Source organism: Panicum hallii, chromosome 2, assembly GCF_002211085.1.
Source record: "Panicum hallii strain FIL2 chromosome 2, PHallii_v3.1, whole genome shotgun sequence".
NCBI lineage: Eukaryota > Viridiplantae > Streptophyta > Magnoliopsida > Poales > Poaceae > Panicum > Panicum hallii.
Genome location: NC_038043.1, coordinates 20,048,972 through 20,072,075, shown reverse-complemented (window position 1 = coordinate 20,072,075; position 23,104 = coordinate 20,048,972). Strand labels below are relative to the sequence as shown.

At 46.6% G+C, this 23,104-nt stretch overlaps 1 protein-coding gene across 1 annotated transcript in view; it reads right to left on the bottom strand.

Moving 5' to 3' along the window:
• Positions 1 to 23,104, bottom strand: part of LOC112880918 (eukaryotic translation initiation factor 4 gamma-like) — a 164,153-nt gene that overhangs the window by 123,135 nt on the left and 17,914 nt on the right. The window lies entirely within an intron of this gene.

The window sequence follows — 23,104 nt, the reverse complement described above, 5'->3', positions numbered from 1 at the left end:
AGAAAGGCATTAACTTGCCTTTCTTCACCCTACTTCTAATAAGGCTTATGTGGAGCTCAAGGTAGGGATGAAGATGACGCATACTTGCATCACATATGTTGCAAAGCCAAAGACCGGATCCAAGTAGAATACAAGTCATACAATCTCATCAAGATGTGTGAGTGTGTGGATGGAATATGGTGGAAAGGTGTATGGGCTCCTTTTGTATGATTCCATCTCTCTCCTTTTTCTCTTCCTTTTTGACATGGGCCTTCTTTTTTTCTCTTTTTTTCATCATGCTTTGAGCATGGCTTTATTTCTTCTTCTTCTTATTCTTTTGTGCATAGCCCATGTCTATTTTGCAAGGATCTTTTTGGAGAGAGAGGTCACAACACATGTGGAGTTTTTTTTGGTGGATGGATGGATGGAATATTACTAGCTTCCAGTGTAGAAGTCTAGTATTTGGAAGTGGAGTGTATGTGATCTTGATCATGGAAGTATGAAGAATATTCCATAAGGGTCACAGCAATCTGGCAAAGCTCAACATGATGGCAAGCAACATATGTGGATTGGTTTTTCAATAAGATCATCATATCGCTTTGGTAGGACGGAGGCATATCATTGAGGAGCTAGCTAGGCCATTATTTTTTTAAGATAAATTTCCCAAGTGCTTTGGACAGAACATAGCAAGGTTCATTTTATCATGGAATATCTCAAACATCAACCTAGGTAGCATGCTTTCCTAAAGATATTGGTTCACAAGCAACAGGAGCAAGCGAGGAATATAGCACACGTATGCCAACCATAAAGAACATGTTTTCCAGCCAAGGTTCATTTTAATTTTGAGTTTAATTCCTTTTTATGATCAGAGATGAGATTCATTTAAACTCATGAACCAAGTAGAGTAGAGAGGTAGAGGGTGCACATACCATCGCTCTTGAAGAATATGGGGATCGAGGCGGACCAATGGTGATTCGGCCAAACCACGGGGGCGCATGACTCACTTTGCTCCCTCACCTTGTCCCTTGTCATGTTGGTGTCGTCGATGTTGTGCAGAACCATTCTGAGAGATCTCGAGTGTGTATGTCGATGATGATCTTTGGATATCTCCCCCACACTTGTGCTTGTACCTGGAGCTGTATTCAAACAAAAGATGGAAACAAAAGGGACTCTACTGGTTCAAGAACTAGGGAGCCTTTATTTGAACTCAAATATTTTTTGATTTTTTTATTTTATTTTCATGGGGCAAGACAGGTGGCAAGGGTAGAGAGGATGGTAGTACTATAGGTAAGTTAAAGGTCGATCTCTCAGGCAAAATACTCGCTTCAGGCACCGGCTTACCCTAGTCTGCTAGGAGACTCCGGCCAACACCTCTACGCTATATCCATACATGGAGGATTACAAAGTACTGATAGGGCTGTCACCACCTACGGCCTAACTCTAGCTATCCATGGGATATCAGGCAAATGAAGGATAGCCCCTAGCCTAGACACCACATCTACGCTTTTGATTACTACTGCGGTCTAACTATGTCTGACGTCCCGCAGCAAACTACAACAATCCATAGAAGTACGGAGCGATGAACCCGCAAGTAAGAGAACTGATCTCACTCAACTACAAGAACTAATAGCATTACTATAGACATGTATTAGAGCACTCGAGCAAGTATAAGACTATAAGAAGGAATCACGAACGCTTACTTAACTCTGAAGAATGTAGCAGCATCCATAGAGGTACAAGTTGGAGAAGAGCGCTGATAGGCCTGGCGCCCCTTGGAACTACTCCGTCACTCTTTCCCTACTCTGAACACAAGGTAGGCAAGGCTTTACGTTTGGAATGAGGCTCAAGGCTCTCTTGGATGGTGTGTCTGCCTTCTTACCCCTCCTCTAATATTTATAGGTGTGGATAGGGGGGTTTTGGCCGGCAAAATAGGTGAAGTCATCTGGAACTGACATTGGGCAGAGCTGTGGAGGCGCCACGTGGAAGGGGAAGGTCGGTGGAGCTCAGCCTGGTTCGGCCGAACTGGTCTTGGCTCCCACCGCCTTATCCTTTGGCAGGGTGGCTGCCTAGTAGGCCCTTACGTCGCTTCTGGGTGCTACGAGCCGAGTTGAGTCGGTTTACCCCCTCTGGCGGACCCATGGTTCCTTGTGCATGCGCCTGATTGGCCGAAAGGGTGTTCCCTTGGATTGACAGGTGTTTCCTTGCTCTTGAGGCGTGTTTTCTCCTCTAATTAACCTGCATACAAATATTCACCACACTTGTGGAATTTTTTAGTAATAACCCCTACAACTAAAGTTGATGCTTGTCTTTCCGGTGTTTATGCAGGAATTGACAGCCTAAATGTGATAATTAAGTGCCGTCACCATCAACGACACACACATGGTGTCTAGACCCTAGATTACCTTTGTTTGTTGCAAGCCCCCACTGTGGTGAAGGGTAGGCGAAAGGTGGTGACAACCCTATCCATCCGCTACGTTTTGACGTACTTTGTGAAATCCCTCACATTTGGGGTCATAGTAGAGCTAATTGCCAGAGGTCATTGGCAGACTAGGGTCTGACCGGTGCCTAAAGTAAATGGATAGCAGTGGAGTTTATCTTTAATTGATCCTTTCGCTTAGACAAACCACACTACCTAGGCCAATCTATCTCTTGTTCTTTGGGGAAAACTAGCTAGAAGACCGTTACACCTCCGTTCCCTAACAAATTATGATACCCTGAATACTCTTCGGGTGAAAAGCTACAACGGTATATCCGTGCGCTTGTGGATTTACTCATGAACATTAAGAAATACCAACAAGCATTTCTGGCACAGTTGCTGGGGAACGATTGTCGTAGTTGTCTTTGAACCTAGTTTGCCTGTGTATCCTTTGTTTTTACCTTTCTCTTGGTAAGTTGTCTTACAACGGTATATCCATGTAATGTTCTTGGTAAGTTTATTCTTTTGTTACTATTCGTTTGCAGGTTCATCATCCGTTCTTGTAGCGGATACTCTAGTAGATGGCCCCTAATAAAGATGAGTAAACTCTATAAGACGCTAGAGAAGTAGTCAACGGCATAAACATGGTGTCTAGGCCCTAGATTACCTTTGTTTGCTGCGAGCCCCCATGGTGTTGAATGTCGGTGTTTTACTGCCACGCCCACTGAGGAATACCCACGAGGTGGTGAGTTTGTAGGTTGGGTGATGCCATGATCAGGAACTCGAAGGTGCAAGGAACACAAAGTTTAGACAGGTTTGGCCTGCCGAGAGTGTAATACCCTACGCCCTGTGTGTGGTTTGTGTTGCCTTAGGTGTTGATCGGGGTGATCTCCTGTTTGGAGGGGGTCCCTGCCCGCCCTTATATAGTTTGGGGGAACAGGGTTACATGGAAATCCTAATCGGATACGAGCTCAAGAGTCCTACCCGAGTACTTTTCAGGTAGTTTCCTTCTGTTCCGACTAATTATACTATGATACGAGTAGTTCTACTACGTTACGAGTAGTTACAACTAGTGTAGGGCGTGGTCCACATCCCACCCCTTATCCTGTAAGATGTATGCCATGTGCATAGTCCTATGGGCCCGGGTCTGACAAGCCCCAAGCTCTTCGTAGTCGAGTACTGCAGGCTTTCGAGTACTTCTAAAGGCGTCTTTGAGTTCTCCCAAACTCCATCTTGAAGGTTTCTTCTGAGTATTGCCTTGGCTGCATCGAGGCTGTGAGGTGCTCATGCATCGAGTAGTTCTCAAGCCTTCTTTTATATGGGGTGCGTCTGGACTCGCACTCCATATGGAGTAGCCCACGAGGCTTAGGTTGACTCGGAGAATCAGGGTGAGGGTCAATTTACTCTTGAGTCTTCTGTCCTTATCTTCCAAAAGATTTAAAAAATAAGTCGCTGGTGACACGTGTTCCTGCAGCCCTCGAGCCTTGAATCCAAATTCTCAAGGTTTTGAATAAAGGATCCAAAGAATCGTGGCATGCAATATATGACACTAAAGATTTGATGGTTAAGATGGCCAAATTTGTTTAGAAATTCAGAAAAAGCTTTTTTCAGGATGAATTCCTTGAAAAAATGGTTAAACAAATAACTTCTCCAAAAAGCACTCTAAATTACCGCTCAAATCAAACCTACTTCCCTAAGTGCCATGTTGCATCCAGCCCCCGAGCCTAGGAGCTAGATGAGTCGCACGAGATACACCTAGTAGTCGGTGGCACCAGCCCCTGAGCCTAGGCATTGGCCAAGTTGCCGCTGGATCTTGAAATTTCGATGAAGTCGACTAGTCGGAGTTGATTCCATCTAGTTTGTAGGCAAGACGAGTAGTCGAAGTAGCTGACGACATGTAAAACTAGTCAGGAACTAGTAAACACAGTGTAATGGGAGCAAGGCTCCTTCAGTAAACTGCATGTAGTACTAGTCGTGAACTAGTAAACGGAGTGTTACTAGAAGTTTGAGAACGAGGCCCCTTCAGTAAACTTGCATGTAGTACCAGTCGTAAACCAGTAAATAGAGTAGTACTAGAAGTATGGGAGCGAGGCCCATGTAGTAAACTACACGTAGTACTAGTTGTAAACTAGTAAACGGAGTTTTACTGGTAGTATGGGAGCGAGGCCCCTTCAGTAAACTTGCACGTAGTACAAGTCATGAACCAATAGACGGAGTAGTACTAGAAGTATGGGAGCAAGGCCCATGCAGTGAACTAAATGTAGTACTAGCCGAGAACTAGTAAACGGAGTGTTAGTGGAAGTATGGGAGCGAGGCCCCTTCAGTAAACTTGCACGTAGTACTAGTCATGAACCAGTAAACAAAGTAGTACTGGAACTATGGGAGCGAAGCCTATGCAGTAAACTACACGTAGTACCAGTCGTGAACTAGTAAACGGAGTGTTACTGGAAGTATGGAAGTGAGGCCCCTTCAGTAAACTTGCACGTAGTACCAGTTGTGAACCTGTAAATGGAGTAGTCCTGGAAGTATGGGAGCAAGGCCCCTTCAGTAATCTTGCATGGAGTACCAGTCATGAACCAGTAAACGGAGTAGTACTGCAATTATGTTAGTGTCAGACATGGGCCCAGGGGACTGTGCATATAGCATACATATCCTAGGATAAGGAATGGGACATGGCCTACGCCCTACATCCGTTGTAACTACTCGTACCATAGCAGGACTACTTGAATAGTAGTAGAACTAGTTGTAACAGAATGAAACTACCTGAAAAGTACTCGGGTAGGACTCCTGGGCTCGTATCCGACTAGGACTTCCATGTAACCTTGTCCCCCCAAACTATATAAGAGCGGGCAGGGACCCCCTCCAAACAAAGACACACAACATCAATACCTAAGGCAATACAAACCACACACACGACGTAGGGTATTATGCTCTCGGCGGCCCGAACTTGTCTAAACTTTGTGTTCCTTGCACTTTCGAGTTTCTGATCTCGGCGACGCCCTACCTTCAAACTCACCAGTTCATGTGTATCTCTCAGCGGGCATGGCGGTAAAACAACAACAGCTGGCGCACAAGGTAGGGGTGTTCATCGAGCATCCACCGGAGAACTCGATGTCATCTTTCAGTTTCGCCAGCACCGTGCTTGATGAGGGCACAAATTTCACCTTCGGCTCTTAGATCTGTAGCGCCAATGGCTTGATTGGTTTCAACGCCCACCTAGTTGACTCCAGGAAGCCAGAGGCCTCTACACCAGCTCAAAGCAGCAACATTGACAAGTTTGTCGACAACCTCAACGAGTTGCTGCTCCCCGATCACGCCGACGACGCGACTTCAACTCACGCTGCACCACGACTACTCGGATCGGATTCACAGTCTGAGTCCCTCTCGACTTCTAGGAGGACTTGGATCGTCTTCTCAAGATTGGAGATGAGGGAGCCATCTATGGCAGAACCAACCTGAATTATACCGGCTCAAGCACGCGAGTCCACTCCAGAGGGCTCCAACGTACTTCAAACGGTATAATCCCTTGGTCTGTCGGGTAGCGTCCCGATAAACCACCAATACAGGATCAAATAAGGTTACCTCACACGAAGGTGAGTCCAGAGATACAGTCACCATCATTTTTTACATCACAGGGAAATTATTTTACAAAAGTTTCCACAAGTAGTACAAAGTTCCACACTTAGCAAAGTTATTACAAGGTTTGCAGAAACAGCAAAGGTTCAAACTAGGAGTCATTATTACAAACCAGTTTTAAAGTTCAAGTTCTAGCAGCGGAATTTAAAGTATGATAACTATACACGTCGCCAGTAAGGACATCATGCTAAGCCATGGCATAACATCACTCGTTATGATCAGGGTTGGCCGGGGACGGGTCCCACTCCACGGACCAACCATCAGGCAAAGCATAAGGCCAAGGCATGGGGTAAGTAGGGTCTTCAGAGATATTACCTGAAATAAACACATATAGACGGGCTGAGTACTCTAATACTCAGCAAGGCTTACCCGGAGATTTGGTTATACTTATCCCATAACTAGACTATGAAGGCTTTAATGAGGAGGTAAGTTTGGTTTCAGCCGAAAAGCAACAAAGAGTAGGTCCTTACTTTCATATTTTAGCTTTCAGATTCTAGTTTCTTTAACCATTCTAAGTAAGCACCTGTAACTACTCAAGCAAGGTAGAGTCTTTTAAACATACACCAGTATTTCTCATCAACAACATTACTCTTGTTACTCTATGTGGCAAAAGAGTTAAGCAGCCTCAATCTTCGTGAGAAATGGATGATTCTAAATTGAATTTCAACCCTTGCAAGGTAAACCTAACTCACACACTTGGAACACCAACAGGTCGTTCCGAAGCAACCGTTTGCCTTTCATTCTGGGTCATGGAACAAAGCCACCACAAGCGACTGCTGGACCGTACGCACATCCAATGTGCAGGACATATGTCTGTAGCGCGACTACATGACCGTATTCCCATCTGCTTTACAGAACATACTCCCACAATCGGTGGGTGTAAACATAAAATAAAAGTCGAGTGGTGGGGGACGAGTCCACTTGCCGGGCCGATTGTTACTAGGCTTACCGCTTACCATATTTCGCGGCATGTGGCTAGTACTTTCAAATGCTTAACTACCACTACCACACTCTGCGACCTTAACCAAATTCATCAACACAGACGGGGTATTCTTTCTTTCCAAAATGCTACTTATAACCCCGTCCGTCATCCTTATAGTGATTGCAGAATTGTAATCAATCAATTCCTATATCGCGCGAGTGATAGGTAATCACTCAACTTCTACCGGTCCTATGAGCATAGCACTGGTCGGACTCAGGTTCTAATATTCAGTACATTGGTTCCTAGGGAGATGCATCTACGGTTTCCAGACAACTCCTAAGAACTTAATGCACAAGTATATAACTATATATAGAGGTAAATTGCAGTGTAAATAAGATACTGGGTTTATGTCCGGGGCTTGCCTTCACTGGCGGGGCTGGGGTCAGAAATGTTAATAATTTCTTCTGAACTCGGGTTCGGGGCTTCGATTGATTCTCCGACGATGTTCCCAGCGTCTTTAGAGACTTCTCTTTCGGATTCCGGAAAGATCTGATAATCACCGTCGGCAAGAAACGTCGAGTCTACATGTGATGAAAAAGATGCAATTAAGAAAATGTTTAGATTGTCATTCTACTTCATGACAAAATTACAAGCCAAGAACATAACATCATATAATAGCAAACAACACAATTGCCCCTTACTGGGTAGTCATTTATCGAGTATTAAATAAATTACTGAGTTACATTAAGTAACAGGATCATCTACCCCAAACATTTAGCTAACTACAAGAAGTAACATGGTTGACTACTAAACTAATTACACTTAACATTTTTATTTAATTAACTAGCTAATCACCTTGAAAAACCCTAAGTTATTATTTAATATAGATCTAATAATCATAGGTTGAAATTTTGTAGTTATGCTACACTACTTAGGAACAACATTTTAGAATATTTTCATAATTTTCCATGAATAAAAGCTAGTATAAAGAATTATCTTTAGAAACAAACCAAAAATTCATAAATTGGGGTATGACCTTTTATTAATCCTAATATTTTTACCATGGATTACATATCCAAAAAGGAGGTTATGGGTAAAAATTTCAAATACAAACATCAACAGAAACACCCTTAATTAAAAATTTAAGCATTTCATCAACATATAACAAAAAGTACTCGAAATCTAAGCAAATGAACAGTAAAGTACTCGAACTTTTTACACAGAGCTATAAATAGCACATACAATCTAAGTTCCAAATTTCAGCTATAACACATGCCTACAACATGAGATACAAATAAAACACTTATTTTATAGTATTTAATCTACAACAGAAATTATACATATATAGCTCAAGTTCATTACACAAAAGTAGTCGAATTTAACTCAAGAATTCCAACAAAACTGGTTTGGCATTTTTCTGAATTTTCTACAATTTTCTACAAATTTTTGAAGTTCACTGCTTTTGAATTGGGGGGGCTTTGGAAATTTACAGGGACACCCTTAACATTTTTGAAATTCTTTCACTTATACCCTTGGCTCGTCGGGGAAGAAGGGCAGAGGGGGGTGCCGGCCAAATTCCGGCAAGGGGACGGCGAGGGGTCAGAGCATAAGTGGTCAGCGAGCACCAGGAGGTCAAGGCGCACCTGTCAGAGGTCTTGGAAAAAGAAAGGGATGGCCGGAAGGGGCATCTCCACGGCGGCCGAGACGGCGGTGGAAGGGTGCTCATCGGAGATGGGATTCCCGGTGAGGAGGAGGACCAAGCTTGGGCTGGAGAGTTGCAGCAGGGCAAGGGGAAGCTAATGGGGTAGTCGAATTGGACAGAGGAGGGGTGGAGGTAGGGGTTCCACGGCGGACAGAAGCTTACCGGCGGAAGGAGAACGGCAGCGAGGTAGCTCCGGTGGAGGTCCGGCCACGGGGAATGGTTCGGGAGCTTCAGTGGAGCAAGGGGAAACTTCCTATGGTGTTGTGGTGGTGCGGGGAGGATTGGAGGGGTGTGGCAGAACCAACCTGAATTATACCAGCTCAAGTACGCGAGTCCACTTCCGAGGGCTCCAACGTGCTTCAAACGGTATAATCCCTTGGCCTGTCGGGTAACGTCCCGATAAACCACCGATACACAGGATCAAATAAGGTTACCTCACACGAAGGTGAGTCCAGAGATACAGTCACCATCATATTTTACATCACAGGAAAATTACAATACAAGAGTTTCTTAAAGCAGTGCGGAGTTCTAAATTTAGAAAAGACATTACAAACTGTAAAGCTATGGTTTTTAGCAGCGGAAAACATACGCGATGATTTACAACTCGTCATCAAGACGGATGTCATGCTAAGCCCGGGCACGACATCACTCGGGATCATCAGTGTTGGTCGGGGATGGATCCCATTCCACGGACCAACCTTTTGGAAGAGCACAGGGTCAAGGCAAGGGAAGAGTAGGGTCTTCAAAGACATTACCTGAAAAACATAAAACTAGCAAGGCTGAGTATACTAATACTCAGCAAGGCTTACCCAGGATTGGGTATACTTTAGCCCATAACTAGACTCATGAAGGCATTGTAAAGGCTCTGGGTTGCTTTTCAGCTGAAAAGCAAGAAAGAGTATAGTCTACTTTCAAGTTTTAGCTTTCAGATTCTAGTTTCATTAACCATTCTAAATAAGCACCTATACTAAACAAGCAAGATAGAGATTATCAGCCATCAAGATTATTCCATCAATAATTACACTTTTTACTCGATGTGGCAGAAGGGATAAGCAGTCTCAATCCTCGTGAGAGGCGGACGATTCTGAATCGAATTTCAACCCTTGCAAGGTAAACCTAACTCACACGCTTAGAACATCCAACGATAGTTCCGAAGCAACCATTTGCCTTTCATTCCGGGTCATGGACAGGCCACCACAAGCGACTGCAGGACCGTACGCACACCCAATGTGTACAGGACATACGTTTGTAGCGTGACTACAAAACCCGTATTCCTATCTGCCATGCAGAACGTACTCCCACACGTTGGTGCGTGTGAACATAAAATAAAGATCGAGTGGTGGGAGGTATGTCCACTTGCCGGGCCGATTGGTTACTAGGCTTACCGCTTACCATATTTCGCGGCATGTGGCTAGTACTTTCAAACGCTTAGCCCCCCCTACCACACATTTCGACCTTAAAACTTTTATCAAAACAGATAGGGTAAACTTCCAGGTCATGACACAGCACATGACCTTGTCCGTCATCCTTATAGTGGTTGCAGAATCGTAAACAAGCAACTCCTATATCGCGCGAGTGACAGGAAATCACCCGACTTCTACCGGTCCTATTAGCGGAGCATCTATCCGATAAGGACTCAGGAGCATTACATTGGATTCCTAGTATTCATGCATCTAGGGTTTCATTACAACTCCTAGACTTAATGCATAAGTATAGATAAATAGACATAGATTGCAGTGTAAATAAAGTAGTGGGATATGTCCGGGGCTTGCCTTTACTGGTGGGACTGAAGTCAGTAAAGTTAAGATCTTCCGAACTTTGGCTTGGGGCTTCCGATAATCCCTTGGTGACGTTCACTTGGTCTTCAGAAACATCCTCTGCAGACTTTTGGGAGATCTCGTAAGTACCATTTGTAGAATTAGTCGTATCTACATGCAATGCAATATTTCATTCAAAGTGTGCACATAAAACTACCTTACTTCACAATACAGTTGCAATTCAGCACTCATTTAACATATTATTCACAAAACAACCAAAATGATTTAAAACTAAACTTGGACAGAGCTTTAGGTGGACAACTAATTAGATTCGGCTACTCGTTGAAGTTTACAACAGAGCCGATTGGAAACAACAGAGGTTTAGCCGATGGAAAGGTGCATCGGTTTCCTAGGTGATCAATAAAAGCATCGATTACCTTGGCAGAAGGATGATTCCTAAAGCAGTTGTCTTAACTGAGATGTGCTTAAGTGTTATTCTAGGTAACTAGGTGTAGTTGTATCGGCTTGATTACGTCAGCACAACAATTGGGTGACGTACAGCCGATTGGAGTATGGTTAAGGGTATGTGACCGATAAACATATAGCCGATCTCTCAGTCGATAAATCGGCTGATAGAAGTGTGTGGATAAGGATGGGAAAAGCTAAGGATTGATCGGCCATAACTGATATGGAAAACAACTAGAATCAGCTTGGATCGGCCGATAGCAAGAACCCTAAGATTGTGTAAGCATCTCCGATACATCGACTATGTGTAGTCGATGTAGGATAGAATAACAGAATTGTATCGGCAGTAGCCGATACTAGAAAGGTAACAATCGTATCAACTAACCAACTGATGGTAGAAACATATCAAAAGAAATGCATCGGTTGATAGTTGTTACACAGAAACATCATAGACTCAAAGGAAACGGATGCTTAGCGGCTGAACTGATAGCCGACATTGAAGCATAGCCGCAGAGATGTATAAGCTAAGCAGCAAAAACACATAAACTAACAGGGATCCTTTTACGAAAAGGATCTTAAGGAAATGGCAATCAAGACAAGTTAAAGTCTTGATGGCAAGGATATGAGCACTTCGTGGGAAAGGATTCTAAACATCACACAGATCTATCACATCAATATGGCATACAGGTTGTAATGCATACTTTTAGGTAAATTGATTTAACACCACTAAATTATAAGCTAATACTATCAGACTTATCAACAATGCAAAATAAACAATATTCTATTTACCAATCATATCATTCATTCTTTTACTGGGCAATCATTTATCGAGTATCAAGTAAACCACCTAGTTACATTAAGTAACATGGTCGTTTACGCCAAACATTTAAATTAACTACATTAAGTAGCATGTTTGGTTATCTTACTTAATCACACTAATTACATTCGATAACTTTATTTATTTGACTAGCTAACTATCTTTAATAACTCTAGGTTATCATTAATTATGGACCTACTTTGATTAATTAGGAATATAGTATTATTATATCAAGTTCTATTTATTCTAGTTGTCCTGCACTTGATCATGAGTTGAGAATTTGTGAACATATTACACTACTCAAGAATAACACCTCAAAATATTCTCATAATTTTTTTCATGAACTAGAGCTATTGTTCATGAATTTTCCTTGAAAATAAGCATAACTTCATAATTTAGTGTATAGCCTAATATTAAGCCTAATATTTTTACTATGGGTTACGCATGCGAAAAGGAAGTTAGAGTATAAATTTCAGATATAATTATTAATAGAAATATCCTTAATAAAATCTAAACATTGCATCACATACAACCTAAGTTCCAAAAATCAGCCACAACACATGCACATAACACGAGATACAATTAAAACACTCAATTCCTAGTATTTAATTTATATCAAAAACTACACACATACAGCTTAAACTTTCTATATAAAAGTAGTCGAGGATAACTTAAGGATTAAAACAAAACTAGTTTGGTATTTTTATGATTTTTCTACAATTTCCTACGAATTTTACAAGTTAGCTGCTTTGCACACATGAAATAATAAAAGAGTTTCGCAGAGAGGCCCTCGGTTTCTCACCGGCGGTGATGGCAGCTTGCAGGTTAGCAGGAACAGCAGCGCCGGACAGTAGCATGGCCTAGGCATATCGTTGAACAGGTTCTGGGCGAGGAAGGCAACAACTTGGTTTCACCTTGCAGCTAGTCCTCCCGGTTGCAGATGCGATGGCGACGAAGTTCGGGAACAGCTCCTGGTTAGTGTGGTTGTCATCCAGCAAGCGATCGGTGGTGTCGGGATGACCGGTGATGGCGAGTTCCATCTGCTGCAGCTCGTTGCAGTCGTGGCGAGGGACACGACGGGGTCGCCGGATGTGGGGTCGTCGTCGTCATTGTGCTGCTGTTGTGCTTGCATGAGGGAAACATGTTGGCACAGCCAGGAACTCTCCCTCTCCTAATCACTCGCGCACGAACGCAAGGAAGGAGACGCACAGTAATTCCAGCGATGAACGCCCCGGCCGCAACGACGGCCAGGAGCCGGCCTTCATGCCATGATCCACAGGACCCGCTCGACGTCGCCATGAGCCAATCGCTCGTCCGGACAACGCGGCCTCACCCATGCAGATCAGCGCCACGCACACCACTTCCCTAACTAACTTCAACCATGGCCACCGGAGCTTCCCTGCAGCTCATGCACGACCCGGTCCACCAGCGCGCCGTGGCCGCAGCTCATCTGCCGCCCGCGCCGGGCCTTGGCGACACACTGAAGCGTCCCCCCCATCAGGGAAGACTTTAAAAGTGTAATTTATCAGTCCCAGGAGGCTGATAACACTTTTATTACAACAGATGGTACATCACCGTACAACTCTTCGCGGTAATGGGCAGTGAAGCGCCACTATCGCGAGGATTACAACTAAAACCCACACCACTACACTAGTTATGAAAAGAGGATCATCAGAGTCTTGCGCCATGCGGAATCCAACGGTGGCCTCAACCACAGGCAAGACTGGGTGCAGAACGAAACCCTACTCGTTGTCTTCGGGGACGTAGTCTGGGTCTTCCACTGTAAAAGTAAGAATGGGGTGAGTACAAACGTACTCAGCAAGTCCAATCATACCCACGGAGGGGTTATAACAGACTTTAATGCACAGGGTAGTCCAAGGATAAGGTTACGGTTCATTTGCGGAAAACACAGTTGTATGCAGGGGTTCGTTTTAAAAGCACTTTTCAAAACAAGTTTTCCCATCACCAAGGGGCACACGATGTTGATCCACACGGATCCAAATTTTAAACCGCTACCGGACTCCCCGTCCGCCGTAGCATACGGCACAACTGCCGAACACTTTCCAAACGACTCACACCTGCCCATTCATTCCCAAGAGAAACACTAGTTATGTGACCACACCATAACTTGCCCAATACCGTGGGCACGGCTATTCGAATAGATTTCAACTCTGCAGAGGTGTGCAACTTTACCCACAGGTGGGGTACCACAGCACGAACACCTTAGTGCCGGTGCAGATCCCATCGAAGCCCTTACCCACCTTAGCTAGACCTGGCTAGCCACCACGGGATCTATCAAGGGGTCATTCGACCTAACACCGAGGTTTAACCGGGGCATAAGTCACACAGAGCTTATCCCGTCTCCTTGATCACCCGTTGCTCCCAGCTCTCCTGATGGCTATCAGACTAACTAGTGGGGTTAGGCCAAGCCGTTGCCCATACAACGGTCAAGTGGTTTGCACGACAGGAAGCTAGGTGAGACGACACATCAACTCGGTCCTTAGGGGTGACAAGATGGATATCTCCCTTCCACGCTCAACCACACAGGTACGAGCACCCCAACGGCAATTCACACAGAAATGCCATCCATCCCGTCTAACTCACTTTTCAAAACCACACTTTATCCCTTCCCACACGTACACACACTTTCTTTGCAAAACCAGGTGGTCAAGGTATGGTTATCACAAGTAAGGTGGCTATCCTACCGTGTTTTCAGCACGCAAAACCATGCAATTTTTGTAAAACAGGCCACTGGGTTGTGTTTATAAAACTAGGACAAAAATATGCATCAAAGGGCGGAATTGAACTTGCCATCATCAAACCCTTGCGGGAGGTCCTGATCGAAACACTGTCCCTCGGTTTCGGGGTCGCAGAACTGGTCCTCGGTTGCTTGGTCGCAGTCGGGAACTCCTTCGTTCACTCCGTGTCCTACGACGCAAACAAATAGACATGCAATCAAGCGAAAGAATTAAAAGCTTTTATCGTTGGGCTTGAATCGGAAATAATTTAGTTACGGAGTTAGGGGTGGTATCCTTGGGTGATTTCTTAATAGCATGGCTAAAACTATACTAGAAAGGGCGTGGTAAAGTTTCAATTCGATCGGAGGTCATTTCGCACATAAAATGACGAGCTAAAGGGGGTTTGGGTGGTTAAACAGGGTTTCTGGGCTTATTCGTAAATATCTAAAGGAAGCAAGGGCTTAATTGCGAATCTTAGGAACGTCCAGGGCACGCTGTCACACCCGATTCATAAGAACATAAATCGAGCAATCATATATGCGCCAGGATCAAGTCACGCATATATACAACAGATTATCAAGATATCACAACACATGTCACGAATAACATTAATATAAATCGTAAATGAATCATGAATAAATTATTTTATTACAACCGAATCAAGAATCGGTTCAAGAGTTGCGGAAGCGTAAAAGAGATACATGAAAAGCTGGGCACCACAGGGACGTCGACTGGGAGACAAACGCCTAGAAGTCGTCGAAGCCGCTGACGTAGTCCTCCACGTTGCCGGGCACTGAGCAGCAGTCGAAGATATCCAAAATAGAACAGAAGAGTAGAGAGACAAGTGTGAGTACAAACTCGTACTCAACAAGTATAACACGAGCATGAGGCTCTAAGGTTAGCTGACTCAACTGCATTAGCTTTTAGTCTTGGCAAATTTTATTAAAACTAATTACTACAAGTGGATGAGTTACCATAACCCGAATTGCATAAGAATTAATCAATATTAATTAGGAACTACTGAGAACTATCCAACCAAAACCACCCGGGGAATCGCCCTCGTCAAAGGTTGATAATCCCACTAATCAGACGGAGGATCTGGGCCGCTCATGACTGTGAGCACAGCTGATATATCAGTTTTACACTCTCGAGAGGTTGCACAACTTTACCCACAAGTCGTGGGCTACGCTAGTTGTTCATCACACTTCCTTAGGTGAGATGGCTAGCAAGCACACTACGAGACCGTTACAAAGGATCACGTTGGTAAGGTGTAACCGCTAAGGATTCTGGATCAGCGACGATGGGGCCCACCTCCGGGGGTACAAGACACACAGCACAGACCAAGCCGGAGGAGCAGGGACCATTGAAGCTTACCACCCCTCTTGCCCACGCAGGTAAGTTACTCCCGAACCAAAATGACCTAATTAGTAAGTCAAGACCGTCCCATACCAGTCTTGTGGTTGCGCGGTTGTCCCAGGTTGTCGCTCTATGAACCGGTCCTTATGGAGAGTGGCCAACCAAGCACTAAGCACCGTGCTGGCCCCCTAAACCATGTTTCTAACAAAAACATCTTTTAAGGACGCACAAACCACTCAAGCACACAGCACAGAGGGTCGGCTCCAGAATTAAGTTGCATAAGACCATTAATCAAACTAATTAAAAAGGACCAAGATTTGTTATAGCGCAGCAACCTAGCACAACTAACCAAAAAATGCAACCCATAGGAGATATATAAGGATATAAAAGTGGCTAGGAAGTCCTTATAGGTATACAGTATTAAAATGCAGTATGAAATTGTATTTAAAGGTGATAGGAGGTTCATGTTATACTTGCCTTCCTCGTACTCTCCCGGCTGCTGCTCGAAGTGCTCGGAAGACGGCTGCTCCTGGTACTGCTCCAAAGGCTCCGCGTCTACTCACGATCATCAAACATAGCCCACACATACACACATGCATAACAAGAACAAACTATAAGAAAACAGTACAACATTACATAGAAACAGCACATGAAACTAGCCTAGAACTAATCTACGCGTTACAACGATCGCATGGATATAAAGAACGCTTAAAACGGAGCTAAAACGTGAAAACTGCGCTTAAAACAGGATCCAGGGACCTAATTGTAAGAAAAACAGGACTTCCAGGGGCTTCTGGACAAAAACCGAGGACTAAAATGTAATTAAAGCATAGACTCAGGGGCTAGCTGGTTAGAAACCTCAGGCTGGACGGCGGGTTAGATTTCCAGAGAAGCCAGGGGCCTAAACGCATAAAACAGGACCTATCCGTAATTATTTTTGACTCACGGGTGGACGGCGGGTTGATTCCTAGAAAACCCGGGGGTTCTTTAGCAAAAGAAGCGGCTGAAGCGTTATCTTCTATTCTGGATCGCTGGATTAAGATCGGACGGCTCAGATTAGATCCGTCCCGCGAAAGGGTATCTGCGGATCTGGACGCTCGGATCAAAATCGGACGGCTCAAGAGAGATCTAGGGCTTGCACTCACGCGGGCCACAGGATTTAAAACGTGCGGCTGAGATCTACACCTGACCGAGATCTAATCCGATCCGTCGGTTTGAAATCTAACGGCCTGGATCGCGTACCGGTCTGGATCTAATCCAGACCGTATGCTCGGATCGGACGGCTGAGGGAGGCTCCGGCCGGCTCCGGCGGTGGGGAGGCGCTAGGCGCGGCGGAGGCGGCGGAGGCTCGCCGGAGGACACGCTACGGAGCGATTCCGCGGGCGATGCGCGACGAGATCCGGTCGGGGAGAGAGACGCGGACACGGGGAACTCAATTGGGGCAAAAGGGGGCGGAGGCGGTGGCCGTAGCGGCCGGGCGACGGCGGCGCGCGGCTCGGGGACGCCGGCGAGCGCGTGCGGCCGCGGAGAGGCGAGATCGAGGGAAAGGAGGGGCGGGGGAGTGTCCTTACCACCCCGGGGTGAGTTCCCGAGGCTTGGACGACGGCGGCGACCAACGAGGAGGCGGGACGGCGGCGGCCCGGGGCGCGCGGCGGCGGCGAGCGCGATTGGCGGCTAGGGTTAGGCGTGCGGGGTGTGGCGGCGACAGGGGAGAACCCTAGGTGCAGGCGGCGGCTTTGTAAGGCGGCTGCGGCACCCTGGCGCGCGGGCCCGGAGCAGGGGAGCTCGCCGGAGATCTCGGGAGGGAGGTTGCGCCGGGGAGAAGGAGAGGAGAGGGAGGAGACGGGGCTGCCAGGTGGGGCCAAGCAGTCAGCGGAAGAGGAAGGAGGGCGCGGGCTGAGGGGGAGCTGGGCCGTGGCACGGCCCGTGCGGGGAGAAAGGGAGAGAAGAGAGAGGCGCCCAAGGGAAGGAGGGGAGCTGGGCCGGGGCTCGGCCCACGCGGGGGAAGAGAGAAAGGAGGGGGGGTGCTGGCCCATGCGAGAGAGAGGGGAAAGAGGAGAGAGGGGGAAGAGATGGGCCGGGCTGGGTTGGGCTGCCTTCTTTCATGCCTTCTCCTTTTCTTCTTTTGTTTTTCTAACTCATTAATTCAAACAATTCTAATTGAATTCAAATGCGATTTGAATTCAAACCTATACACCCAACACAAATAAAACAATGCTGCGGCATGAATGCACAAATACTTTAATCCTATGATAAATTTTATTTTCTTGCGTTATAAATTACTTTAAATGCCACGAAAATTAAAATAAAGCTTGGAAAATTTGTTTAAGCCCAATTAAATTAATTAAAAATTTGAGGAAATTACCTTAGGGTGTTACAAACCTACCCCCCTTACAGGAATCTCGTCCCGAGATTCGGATAGGCTAGCTAGCAAAGAGCTCGGGATATGTCTTCCTCAGCTCATCTTCTCGCTCCCAAGTAGCCTCATCCTCCGTATGATGACTCCACTGAACACGGCACATCTTAACCTTCTTGTTTCTAGTATCTCTCTCAGATGTCTCCAGAATCTTTACCGGATGCTCAACATAGGTCAGATCCTCCTACACATCCAACCCTTCTATCGGTGCTTGCTCTTCTGGCACTCTCAAGCACTTCTTCAGCTGAGACACATGGAACACATCGTGCACCCCCGACAGATTGAGTGGCAACTCCAGACGATATGCCACCTCACCTTTCCGTTCCAACACCTTGAACGGACCAATGTACCGAGGAGCTAGCTTCCCTCGTACATTAAACCTGCGGATTCCTCTCATCGGCGAGACCTTCAGATATACATGATCACCCACTGCGAAGGTCAAATCTCGACGACGCACATCCGCATAGCTCTTCTGACGAGTCTGAGCGACCCTCAGATTTTCTCGCACCTGCTGTACTAGCTGTTCGGCCTCCTCAACAATATCCGGACCAAACACCTGCTTCTCACCAATCTGATCCCAATACAGCGGAGTCCTGCATTTCCGGCCATACAGAGCCTCAAAAGGAGATTTCTTCAGACTGGCCTGATAGCTGTTGTTATACGAAAATTCTGCATATGGCAAGCATTTATCCCAGCTAGTACCATACTGAATAGCGCAGGCTCGAAGCATATCCTCCAACACTTGGTTGGTTCTCTCTGTCTGTCCATCGGTCTGGGGATGATAAGCCGTACTGAAGCGCAGCTTCGTATCCAACGAATCATGCAACTGCTCCCAGAACCGTGAAGTGAACTGAGATCCTCGATCAGATATAATCTTCTTCGGAACACCATGCAGACAGACAATCCTGGAAATGTACAACTCTGCGAGTCTAGCACCAGAATAAGTAGTGTTTACCGGAATAAAATGAGCAACCTTCGTCAACCGGTCCACTACTACCCATATGGAGTTGTACCCTTTCTGAGTACGAGGCAAGCCAACAATGAAATCCATAGTGATTTCCTCCCATTTCCACTCTGGAATCTTCAACGGCTGCAATAATCCTGCTGGCCTCTGATGCTCTGCCTTGACACGCTGACAAGTGTCACAAATAGCCACGTACTCCGCAACGGAACGCTTCATTCCAGACCACCAGAATCGTTCCTTCAGGTCGTAATACATCTTCGTGCTGCCCGGATGGATAGAATATGCTGTATCATGGGCCTCACTCAGAATCAACTCCCTGAGATCTGCTACATCCGGCACACATATACGACCCTTGTACCATAAGGTACCCTGCTCATCCTCTCTGAAATGAGGAGCCTTGCCAATCTTGAGCAACTCACGAATCTCCTGCAGCTTCTGATCCTCCTTCTGATGCTGCCTGATCTCGGCCTCTAGAGTGGGTTCCGCCTCGAATGACGTACCCGAGGTGTGATGCAAGACACCCAGGCTCAACTGCTCAAACTCCTCGCATAACTCCCGAGGCATCTGAAAAGCCACGGCCATGTTAACATAGCTCTTCCTGCTCAGAGCATCTGCTACAACATTGGCCTTGCCCGGATGATAGTGAATCTCCAGGTCATAATCCTTGACCAACTCTAGCCATCTTCTCTGCCGCATATTCAGCTCACTCTGGGTGAAAATATACTTGAGGCTCTTGTGATCGGTGTAAATATCACACCTCTGCCCAAACAAGTAATGCCTCCATATCTTCAGAGCATGCACAACTGCGGCTAACTCCAGATCATGAGTGGGATAATTCAGCTCGTGCCGGCGCAGCTGCCGCGAAGCATAAGCTATCACTCTGCCCTCCTGCATCAGGACGCAACCAAGACCATCCCTCGAAGCATCACAATACACGGTGAACCTCTTGCTCTGGTCCGGCAGAGTAAGGACTGGCGCCGTAGTCAACCTCTTCTTCAGCTCCTCGAAGGCACTCTGACGCTCATCAGTCCAAGAAAAACCCACATCCTTCTCCAGCAAGGAAGTCAAAGGCTTCGCAATCCTGGAGAAATTCTCAATGAACCTCCGATAATAACCTGCTAAGCCCAGAAAAGAGCGGACTTCCTTCACCGTCTGCGGTACAACCCAGTCAAGCACATCCTTCACCTTCCCGGGGTCCACAGCAATACCTCCCTTGGAGATAACATGACCGAGGAACGGAACCTCGTCAATCCAGAATTCGCACTTGCTGAGCTTGGCATACAGCTTGTGCTCTCTGAGCCTCTGCAACACAAGCCTCAGATGCTTCTCATGCTCCGCTTCTGACTTGGAATATATCAGGATATCATCAATAAATATCACCACAAAGGTGTCCAGATAATCCATGAAAACCTTGTTCATCAGATGCATGAAGAAAGCCGGAGCATTAGTCAAGCCGAAGGACATGACCGTATACTCGTATAAACCATACTTGCAGGTGAATGCCGTCTTCTGAATATCCTCAGGACGAATCTTCAGCTGATGATAACCCGAACGCAGATCAATCTTCGAGAATACACAAGCACCCTGAAGCTGATCAAAAAGATCCTCAATACGGGGCAATGGATGCTTGTTCTTGATAGTGACTGCATTCAGATCCCGATAATCGACGCACATCCTCTTCGCACCATCCTTCTTCTCTACAAGCAACACAGGAAAAGCCCAAGGAGAGAAACTGCGACGGATATAACCCTTAGCTAGCAACTCGTCGACAGTCTTCTTAACCTCCTCATGCTCGACAGGAGCCATACGATAGGGCCTCTTAGCAATAGGAGCTGTGCCAGGCAAGAGATCAATAGAAAACTCAATGTCGCGATCAGGCGGCATACCTGGCAAATCATCCGGAAAGACATCCGGGAATTCAGACACCACGCGAATACCATCCGTGGGTCTAGCCTCCATCTGATGAAGAAATCCAGAAGGCTCTGTAGCTCCAACAGTGACCTCCTAACCATCCGGTGCTGATAGGAGAACCGTCCTCTGAGCACAATCTATTCGGACTCCCCACTTAGCAAGAGTCTCCATTCCGAGGATCACATCAATACCCTTGGAGTCAAGCACCATCAGATTTGCACTGAAATCTACCCCCCTTATAGCCACACTAACTCTGGGACAGAAGACATGAGACCTCAACTGCCCTCCCGGTGAAGATACTAACATGCACCTCTTTAATGTGCTAGTAGGAATACCATGATGCTCAACAAAAGACTGGGTGATGAAAGAATGTGTAGCACCAGTATCAAAAAGCACTGTAGCAGGATGGGCATTAACCATGAACGTACCAATAACCACGTTAGGAGCCTCGGCTGCTGACTCGGCCGTCACGTGGTTCACCCTGCCCTGAGCTGGGGCCTTGGGCTGTGCTGCACGCCCCTGCTGCCCTGCCTGCGCCTTCCGAGGGCAGACGTTGGCGTAGTGCCCTGGCTCGCCGCAGTGGAAACACACTCGAGGAAGTGCCGGAGCCTGCTGCCCAGGAGGAGGAGTGGGCGCTCCCTGCCTCTGAGCTGGTGGAGCCGGAGGCGCTGGAAGCCTCTGACCCTGTCCCGCCTGCTGCTGCTGCTGAGGACGAGGCGGAAACTGCTGCCGCTGCTGGTACTGCTGGGGCGGCCTCTGCTGCTGCTGCTGCTGTGGAGGGTACTGGTAGCGGGGACGGGTGTTGCTGCCCGAAGAGGATGGAGCCATCTTCCTCTTCTTATCCTCAATCTCCCGGCGCTTGCGCTCGGTGTTGAGGGCCGCATCAACCAGCTGGTTGAAGTTGTCGAAGCGGTGGTTCAGCAGCGCATACTGGATGTGATCATCCAGTCCCTCCTTGAAGTACTCCTGCTTATCGCTATCACGAGCGACGTCGGCAGGGGCGTAGCGGGCAAGCTGAAGAAAACGGTCACGGTACTCCGTCACCGTCATAGATCCCTGAAATAACGAACACAGATAACAAGGATGGAAAACGCTCAATTGGTCAGGTTACAAAAGAATCAAGGATGGATCGAGCTCAAAAGGAATGGTAGGAATTCCGTTAAATTTTACCTGCCTAAGAGCACGGAACTCCTTCTGCTTCATCTTCATGATGCCCTCAGGAATGTGATGGTTCCTGAAACGCTCACGGAACTGGTCCCACGTGAGAGCGTCACGATCTCGAGCTGGGTAGGACTCCCACCAGTCAAGAGCGGAGCCTCGCAGCTGCCCTGCTGCGTACAAAACCCGCTCCGGTCGTCGCACTGCGCAACAACCAACTGGCGCTCCACCGAACGAAGCCAGTCGTCCGCCTGGAGTGGGTCCGTGGCGTGAGAGAAGGTCGGAGGGTGACCTCTCAGGAAATCCGCACGCCTGTCACGGGGCTGAGGCGGCGGAGGAGGCGGTGGCTGGGCATGGATCTGCTGCAGAGCCTGAACGGTGTTGTTCAGGGTGGCCATCATCTGCATCTGGAGCTGGAAGAACTGCTCCGGGGTCAGTGGTGGCGGCATCGCAGCGGCTGACCAGTACCCTGGTTGTTCTGCTCCTGCTGGTCAGAACTGGAACCGGTGCTAGTGTTCACCATCTGATTGCAACAAACGAAATTTATGAGAATAAGATATGGTGCCGCTGAGGAGATGAAACTTCGATAGGATATAACAGAGAGAAAAGATTATAGGTTTTACCCCAACGATCTAACTCAATTTTTTTATTATTTAGTCCAAGTTGGGTTAGGTCGATTTGCATGAACAAGTTTAACTACTAGCCTATACAATCAACCAAAAATCCAAATCAGACATTTGCACAATAACAATCATTCAATATTCACAACTTAGTCGAGTTTTCCACACTACTCGACTAACACACTCGTTCTAGCGTAATTTCATCGGGACAACCTAAACTTATAACTTACCGGATTAGGCGACTCAA